The following is a 10142-nucleotide window of genomic DNA, read 5'->3' as shown; positions in this document are numbered from 1 at the left end:
GATCCTGAATTATGTGCACCAGGCCTCTAGTTCATTATAAAAAGCTGAATATGTTAAGATCTGTGTATAACATGCTGTTTGTGGGTGTTCACTGGCCACCCCAACCGGGAGCCCTCTGGACTGCTTTCTGGCTGTAAGTCCCGGTACTAAAATACATCTTCTGAAAGATCCATGGAAAGGACTCTGGTTTATTAAGTCTTGTCTATAGGTTGTGTGCTTCTATAAATGTTGTTCATAGAGTGTCTCTGATTATTGTTGTTTTGTATCTTTGTTGCTTAGTTTAATTTGTTCAAAGATAGGGCATATTTCACTTTGCTGGGGCCCCCAGCTACTTGTAGCAGGCTGAACTCATAGCAGGGATAGCAGGAACTTCCCAGCAGCTGCTGAGAGTTCTTTATCTCAAGGACACTCCCTGCTCTCCCTCTCAAGACATCAGCCATTAAAAACTCTTATCTAGTAGAAGTTCTTATCTATCTATAATATTACTTAATTACTGATTAATGTTCTTTACTTGCTTTCTTATCTTTGAGGGACTTAGTTCACACTTCACCATTTTATGAAGAGGGAATCATTGGTCTCTCTATTTAGGTTTTATGCCACTCAGAACCCATTTACTGTGCTGGGTTAGTGTGAAATAAAATTCTAAAGCTAATGTCCCAGTCCACATTTTGTGAGTACTCATTCGTTTACTGTAGGGTTTTTATTTTTTAATTTCTGTTTTTAAAATCTGTTCTCACCAGTATATACAAGATTTCATATTATTAGTTTATTCAAATAGAGAAATATATGGGAAATAATTATTTAAACTCTCTAAGTATTTATCCTAGAAGGCTGGAGCTACAGAAGTGCCCTTAAATCAGCTACAGAAGCTGCAGCAGCGGAGTAGGGGTTCTTTATAAAGAAAAAAAAATGGTAGTTTTACACTAACGCTGTTAAAGGCCCAGAAGTTACTGCAGTCCTGAGAACAAACCCCAGGACCTGCTATCTCCCCACATACACACCCACCCTTTCTCCAGCCTCCTAAGAGTTGTCAAGGTCATGTTATCTCTGTTTTGCTTCTTAATAATCTATTATAATAAAAGAGTAATCTGCTATTAGACCAGACATCGAACAGTGGAACGACCATCCAGACAACCTTCCGGATGACCTTCCGGAGGAAGCTGGGGCTGCAAAGGCTAAGCCCCTTGCACAAATTTTGTGCATTGGGCCTCTAGTGTAAGTATATTTTCCATTGGAAAAATAAGCCTATTTTTAAAAGAAAAAACAAACAGCATATTCCCTCTTTATTAGATAGGATTATTACAATAATTATGTTAATCAGGAACCTGATTACTTTAAATGAATAAATTACTTAATACTATTTAATAATAATGATATATAATAATATAATATACTTGACTATCTTCCCAAGGTTTGAATTTTAAGATTTACTTTCTCTCTTTATGAAGAAAAATTTTGTATTTAAGATATATAAGAAGCTCTGTCAAGTAAGGAAATAATAATTATATTCTACTTACATATACATATTAAATAAATTCCAATATGCTTTCATTTATAACTAATTGTTATAAGTTATAATATTCTGGAATACTGTGTTTTATAAAAACACAGTATTCCAGAATACAGCAATACTTCTAACAAAAGTATTAGAACTGTGAGAGGGGGCAGGCCGAGCTGAGAGACCCCCCTCCAGTGCATGAATTTTCATGCACCGGGCCTCTAGTCTATCTATATAATGAGGAACTATGCAAAGTATATGAATTTATAGAAATACTGGCAAGAAAAATTGGAAGAAATAACTTTTTATTTTTCAGATATAAGGAAGAGTTTTTAAAGTAATTTGGTAAATTATGTATTTCTCTCCCTACCTGTCCCTCCAACATTTATCAATTCTTAATAAGTAGCAATACATTTCTTCACATAAATTCAGTAAGACCTATTTCTAATTATAGCTATACTAGTGGCCTGGTGCATGATTCGTGCACATTGAAAGGAAATTAATTAAAAGAAATATGTTAATATCGCTATTCGCCCTTTCTCTATAATAGAAGTGTCAGAGATAAAAGAAAATTAGTAAAATGTATATGAAGATAATATATAAATTGATTAATAAGTAAACAAGAACAACATGATATAACAACAATAAAGACATGATATAAAAACATCAATAAAAACAATGAGTGATGAATTGATTAAACTTACTCTAATATTTCTCTGTATACCACATTAAGAGTAAAAACACTTTCAGAGTGCTTGACTAATTTCCCTTGTGATGAAGTATTTACAACTTTAACATCACACGCTCTTTGAACTCAAGAGAAAGCAACATATAACTGATCATGTCTGAAAACAGGTTCAGGTAGGAATATTCCTACTCTGTCTAGAGTTTGTCCTTGTGATTTATTAATAGTCATCGCAAATACTGACATCATGGGAAACTGTCTTCAAATTAATTTAAATGGGGGGCCAGTGTCGAAACACATGTACGTGATTGGTGCCAGTGATAATTTTATATGCACCGCACATGTGCGAGTCACTGTTTATTTTTAAATTGCCAGTGTGTGTCATATATACCAGCTGGTCGGCTGATTGGACAGTCAGATGGACGGATGGTTGCCACTTAGCCTTTTATATATATAGATAGACAGGGGTCCCGGAGTGCGAGAGGGCACTCTGCAAAATTGCTGTCGTACAGGGTGTGGAACGCAAACGCAAGTGACATCAACGACAACATAACCCATGGCTGAAGGTGGAATTGTGCAGCCCTGTGAGGAATCAGGCTCCCTCCTCTCTGAGGTGGGTCACCTGAGAACCACTGCTGCCAAGTCACTGCAGCTTGGCAGCTCCTGAGTTGAGTGTCTGCCTCCTGGTGGTCAGTTCATGTCATTTGTACTGGCTGGTCGCACAGTCACTTAGCCTTTTATATATATATATAGATTAACCAAGATAAAAACTGACAGTAGGCCTGTTCATAGCAGCCATACCTCTACCATCTTTTACAGGACTTAGTCCATCCAGCATTCCATGAGAATCCCTTACAATCCACAAGCGCAGGCCATTATTAAGCATGCCCATTCAACATTAAAAAACATACTATTAAAACAAAAAAGGGGGGATATGGGATTCAAGGACCCAATGAATTATTAACATGGGGGAGAAGATATACGTGTGTTTCTACCCCCACAGGGCCACTGTGGATTCCAGCTCATGGGATTAAACTCTATCATGGCATGGCACAGTGACTACCAGAACTCCTCTGGCCAGTATAGTATAACTTTTACTAATAATCTTACTGACAATCGCCTGATTTACACCACTCACCCCTATGTCTTTGTTATGGGCCCCAATCTACTAATAAGCCATAGTTCACCTTTTCTAGTACAGGTTGGAGAAGGAGCTTATTTTGCATCCTGTATTACCACCCAGGATATTACTTCATTGAACATCAGCACTATTATGGTACTTAGAAGACAAGCAGAAATCCTGATACCTGTTAATCTCACCAGGAAATGGCAAAGCTCATCAGCTATTGAAGTCTTAGAAAGAGCATTGAGCTAATTACAGCCCAAAAGACTTTTGGGAATGCTCATTTCAGCCATTATCTCAGCTCTTTGTATTCTTACTACTGCCAGTGTTGCCGTGGCGGCCCTTTCTAGGTCTGGGCAGATGGCCACATTTGTAGACAATATGGCCTATAATGTAACTAGGGAATTCACTATACAACAGCACATAAATGAAAAAATATTAGCTAGACTACAAGCAATAGAGGCAGCCATTGAATATCTGGGGGAAAGACAAGACGCTATAGCATACAGGCTTAATTGTGATTGGGAGCATAAACACATATGTGTCACCGCTTTAAAATGGAACAGTAGTCATCATCATTGGATTGATGTTAAAAAGCATCTATAGGGAGTCTTTCATGATAACCTTACTGAAGAAGTAAACACATTGCAAAGGCAAATTAGAGTCCTTACTTGCTATCAATAAACATGAAAAACAGACTACTGCTTGTAATATGGTAAAGGAGCATTTGGAGTGGATAGAACCCACCACATAGTTTCCTAAAATCAATTGGTACATGATCGGGCTAACCATTGCTATCATTGTAATTCTCTTTGTTTTTCTTATAGTCTACAAAATCAGAACTTGAGCAGTAAACTCACTTTACAAACCCTGACCTTCCAAAGCAGAAAGTTTACTGCCTCCCTCTGTCTTCTGCAGCCAGCAAAACAAAAAGGGGGAGATGTGGGAAAGCACAGGACTTGGTTAGAATGTCTGTAAGGGTGATTCTCCAAAAGGTTGGGGGGCTCCAAAGGGACCTTGCTGAGGGCACAGCCCCTACCTTGACTTTTTCAAACAAGTCCAATCCCCTGGGGTGTTTTGATAGAATCTCTATGTTTAGTCTTCAAAGACCCGACCTTGTAGAAGCATGTGCTTTCTCAAGGAGACTTACCCTGCTGATTGTATCTAGAGGTTAATTTGAGTTCAAGCTTTTGTTACAATAAAAACCCAACGAGGCAGGTGAACAGGACTGCTATTACTTTTAAAGTAAAATAGTCCCTTAGCCTCTCTATTACAGAAACCTGTGTCGGAGTAATCTGTTCATCCACTGCTCAGGGTCTGCTGGTCAGCACTGGCATAATTGACATATATATATAACACTATAAGTTTAAGCTGAACAGTAAGTAGGTTTTAAAATGATCTAATCTAAAGCCTTTCCAGCCAGAAAAACAAAGTCTTAGGTAATTTGAGGCCACTGAAAATGGCATTTCGTGGAAACAATTCATATTGAAACTGAAAGCAGTGAAGAGCTACTTTTATCACAGGCTCATTTCTAAAAAATCATCTGCCTTTCTGTAGGAACTATCCTTGAGCCTGGTTTTGATGATCTAAGTCCATATCAGAGTGTGTAAAAGTGTTCAGACAATGGAAGTGCTCTCCCTAATGGGCTTTGCAAACTCTCTTTGGACTCCACATTCTTCCACTGGGGTCCACTTGCATTTCATGGGCCAAAAGATTCGTGAAATGTGCAACTGCTGCTTGTTTGGGAACTTGACTAAAACTCCAGAGTGCTACGGGGAATTTAATTTACACTGCATGCACCTGTTTTCCTGTGGTACAATTTACTGTACAGTTTCCAATACAAAAGTGCACACTATTTGCACTCTTAGAGTTGTTCACACACAGCCTCCTTCTTTCTCATAGCAGAATAGATATTGGGATACCATATTATAAAAAGATAAAAGGAAGGTTTATTATTTTGACATTTGACCTCCAGTTACCTTTTAAAAATTAGTTTGAGAGAGAGAGAAAGGGAGAGGGAGAGAGAAACATTGATGTGAGAAAGAACCACCCCCCACCTAAATGCACCCAAACCTGGGATCAAACCCATGATTCTTCCATGCATGGGACATTGCTCCAACAAACTGAGACATACTGGCCAGGACTAGCCTCCAGTTCTTGATAGAGAAGTAAATAAGTGTGTTTTAAAAATTCATTAATGTCTGTTGGAGAAGAGGGAAGAATACAAGGATGTGTCAGCAGAAACCTCAGTAATAAAAAGTGCCCAATTGCTTTGTAAGAGGAAGTTTAATTAAAACCACAATGATATATCACCTCACACCTCTCAGAATGGCTATGAGGATGTGAAGAAAAGAGAACGCTAGTTCACTGCTGGTGGGAATGCAGATTGGTGCAGCCACAATAGAAAGCTGTATGGAGTTTCCTCAAAAAATTAAAAATGGAACTTTCATTTGACCCAGTGACCCACTCCTGGGAATATGTCCTAAAAACTCCAAAACACCAATCAGAAAGAATATATGTGCTCCTATATTCATAGCAGTGTTATTTACAATAGCTATGATTTGGAAACAGCCCAATGCCTGTCAGTAGAAGAATGGATAAAAATCTGTGAGACATTTACACTATGATATACTATGCAGCTGTTTGCTGTTAATACCTCAGTTAGATCATTTTACAAGGCTTTGCATCCATCCTTCTATTGCTGTGCGTGTTCATTGCTAAAAAGCTCACAGCTGCTCTTTTCTTTGGAGAATTTCCTTTAACAGCATAGCTAATCTGATCAAGATGGATAGCCCACACACAATGCCTGATGGGGTACAAATGTCTAGCACTTTGCTTCAAGGAGGGACAAACTCTCATGCTATTTGTGCTACAGAGATCCCAGTGGATCAACTTGAAGCCATTTTTTGCCTGCAACCATAGCCTCTATTCATTTCTATTTTCTTGCCCTCTCCCGCTTCCCTTAGGCCCTTCTATTAAAAGCACACCCTCAATAAATCACATGAACACAAACCCATCACCAAGGCTCTGCATCTATAGAATCTGACATAAGACAATTAACCCTGCTTTGTGGTTTGGTATGGGTAAAATTCATGTGACGTTTTTAGTGTGCTTTACAAACAAGCATATTCTACTATTGTTGGGTGTAGGGTTCTATATTCATACATTACGCTAAGTGGATCATCATGTTTTTAAAATATTTTCTAACTTTACTTGACATTTTTCTTGGTTTTCTTTTTGTGTTTTTTGTTTTTTTTTTTTTCTTACTGAGATGTATGAAAATCAGTTTTATGTCTCCTAGTATAGAAATTGAAAACTTTCTCTGTTCTTTAACTGATTACATTATAAATGGCAATCTTCAGACTTAAATCATGAAACCCAAAATTACTCACTTTAGTCTCCTCAAAACAATTCAAGGACCTTATAATACTTGGTCTATATCCAGACTCTTTGGGAATTATCCTATAGAATAAAGAGGTAATATGCAAATTGACAATCACACCCTCACAAGATGGCTGCCTACGACCAGGCCGGCAAAGGGGTTAGTGTGGGATGACCAATGACTGAACAGCAGGTTGCATGTGGCAACCAGGCTGGCGGGGGGGACCATGTGAGGTGACCAGGCCAGCAGGGGGGGCAGTTGGTGATGACCAGGCCGGCAGGAGGGGCAGTAAGAGACAACCAGGCTGGTGGGGGGGCAACTAGGGGTGACCAGGCCAGCAGAGGGGGGCAGTTGGGGGCGACCAGTCCAGCAGGAGGAGCATTTAGGGGCAACCAGGTCAACGGGGGGGGGGCAGTTGGGGATGACCTGGCCAGCAGTGGGGGGCAGTTAGGGGTGATCAGGCCAGCACATAGAGGCAGTGAGGGGTGATCAGGCCATTGCGGGGCGGGGGGGCAGTTAGGGGCGACTAGACAGGCAGACAGGTGAGCGATTAGGAGAGCCAGCAGTCCAGGATTGTGAGAGGGATGCCCAACTGTTGGCAGTCGGACATCCCTCGAGGGGTTTGGGATTGGAGAGGGTTCAGGCTGGGCTGAGGGGACCCACCCCCCCATGCATGAATTTCATGCACTGGGCCTCTAGTTTTATGTTAATTTTATCTGCTCTTTTTTAATGCCAGAGTACATTATTATGATTTTTTAGACAGTCAACATTTATTGTTTCACATATCTATTACAGTTTTGGATCTGCATTCACTTTTATATTGCAGACATTATATTTAGGCTATCTTTATTTTTGCCTAAAGTAAAATAGACTAGGTTTGTCTATTTGCAATCTTCTCAAGGAAAGAGGTGAGGGGGTGTGGGAAGAGATTAACCAAAGGTCTTATATGGACACAAACAATAGGGTGGTGAAGGCCTGAGGTGGGGCAGGAACCAGGTGAAGGGGGACAATGGGGGGAAAGGGGGACACTGTAATACTCTCAACAATAAAGATTTTCTTAAAATGAGACTTTTCTTGTCTAAGAATTTCAACTAGTCCACCAAGCTGAGTACACTTGGTGCCAAATAAACACACTTTCAACAACAAGATGGTTAGTCATTTTTTCTGGAGTTAAAGTAATAGAACATGCAAAAATTTCATTTCAGTTCAATTAAATCTTATTAACCTTCATCAGTTTAAGAACTCATTTTAATAATTCTTCCTTTACCAATATTATACTTTTGTGACTTATAGTTATATAATATATTTTTTAAATATACTTTTTAAATAGAATCGAACTGGTTTTTATTTGACACAATAGGACTGCAGGAATAGATAACTGAAAAGTCAAAACAGAAAAGACCTGGTTCTATATAACATACTATTAAGTAGCAGGAGGGCAAGTCATTAAATGAATAACAAAACAGCTGAGCTTGATGGGAGAATGTTCTTTGTCTAGTGCCCATACTTTTGGAATTCCCACTCTCTGTTGTCCAGCAGATGCACGTGCCCAGAGAGATGTAGTGGAGGTGAAAAGCATGATGACAGACTCCCCACACCTGGGTGACTCTTCAGAAGAGGCAGAGGCCTAGTGAGCTTGAATTCTATGCAAAGATCCACTACGTGGTTCCTGCAGATGGCACAGTTATCAACCACAGTATCCCAGGCCCAGAGGGCTGCTGCATCCCACTTTTTCACTTCAAAGCACTTGATGGTGTGCTGTGGGTGCCGCTCAGGGTGTCCACACCCATCGTTGCTGTCATGTTGGAAACACACAGTCTGTCCAAAGATACTTTTTCTTGCAATTAATTTCCCACCATGGAAGCTTGGAAAAGACTCCAAATGTATTTTTCTTCATTGATAATAATAATAATGAATTAAAAATAAGTTAATAAACATTGAAATATGATAAATAATACCAAAACAACAATAATAAAATATTTACTTGAAGGCTAAAGAATTATCTAGACCTATATTCTTTAAAGTCTACATTCACATTTCAATATTGTAGCCTCCTGGAACAAATAAGAAGAATAACAATGAAGAAAAAAGAGAGAGAAGAGGAATGCAGGCTCTTGGATCCAGTTGATAAGAAAAGACTCTCTTTGAGTTGATTTGTCACAAAATACTCAACTTTGCATCAATCTCTGTGTCTCAGTAAATGCAGGGTCACAATACTAACCCAACTTATGTTCAACTCTAAAAATTGACAAGTTGGAATACAGGTCTTTTAAAGCTGTCTCTATATTGGTGCACATAGTTTTAGAATTATGACAGAATTTTTAGCTCTAAATATTGTATGATTCTATTTTTAAAGATGATCTCATGGCTACCCAGGTGGAGATTAAATCTTTTTAGCTGCTCTTGCATCTAGGTGGCACGATGTGCACATGGAGTGTGAGTAGAATTACAAGGATGTTACTTGTGGGTCTGGCTCAGGGAACTTTGAGCTCATTTGTCACCAGTTATTCTTTTCCATTTACTGTCTAGATAACAGATGTGGGTAACTCAACCTTAAACCTTACAGATGTGTACAATGCCTTAGTTGATAGAGAACAACAGCATGGAAGGAACCTGAAATCTCTCAAAGACCAGTTGAGCCTATAGTGGTGGGGCTGTAATATGCCTTCTAAGCTGTAGAATCAGTCTCTTAAATTATTTTTTAAAAATTGAAATACAATTCATATACCATACAATTCACCCATTTAAAAGTTTTTTTTTTTCATGTATTCAGATATGTGCAACCATCACCACTCAAGTTTAGACCATATTTATCATCTTGAAAGTGAAACCTAGTACACTTTAGCTTTTACCTCCCTGCTCCCCCTACACTCTTACCTAACTCTAAGCAGCCACCTCTAATCTCATGTCTATGAATTTGGCTGTTTTGGGCATTTCATATGAATGGAACACTAAAATACATGATTTTTTTAATGGCTTCCTTCACTTAGCATAATGCTTTTAAGGCTCATCCATTAAATGGATTTCCAACATGGCTCTGAGTATGCCTAGTAACCATCTAAGTCTCCACCTCCCTATGAAACATTGTCCATGATCCAGGTCCCAGTTGATGTTTCTACTTTATTCCTAGTGAGCCCGGTACACTGGCTACATTGGACTTGGCTGATATCTAGGACTTACCTCCTACTTTTATATATTTGCTCATTCCCTTCCTTTGCCTTAAAATATCTTTCCTCCAATCACTCTTTTTTCAAAAGTGAGTCATTCTTTAAGACCCAACAGAAATAAGACTTTTCTATGAAGTCATCTATAAACCGTTCTAACCCTTCCTAATATAAATAACTGTTGCTTTTGTAGACACAAGTACTTTTTTCTACCATCATTTATTAATACTGATCACTTCTTGCTTTATTTTATGTTTACCTCCTTCAAGGTTTAGATTATCCAAAGGTGA

The sequence above is a fragment of the Plecotus auritus genome (assembly GCF_963455305.1).
Source record: "Plecotus auritus genome assembly, chromosome: 2".
Lineage (NCBI taxonomy): Eukaryota > Metazoa > Chordata > Mammalia > Chiroptera > Vespertilionidae > Plecotus > Plecotus auritus.
The sequence above is the reverse complement of the archived record's forward strand: the minus strand, read 5'-3'. Positions refer to the sequence as shown.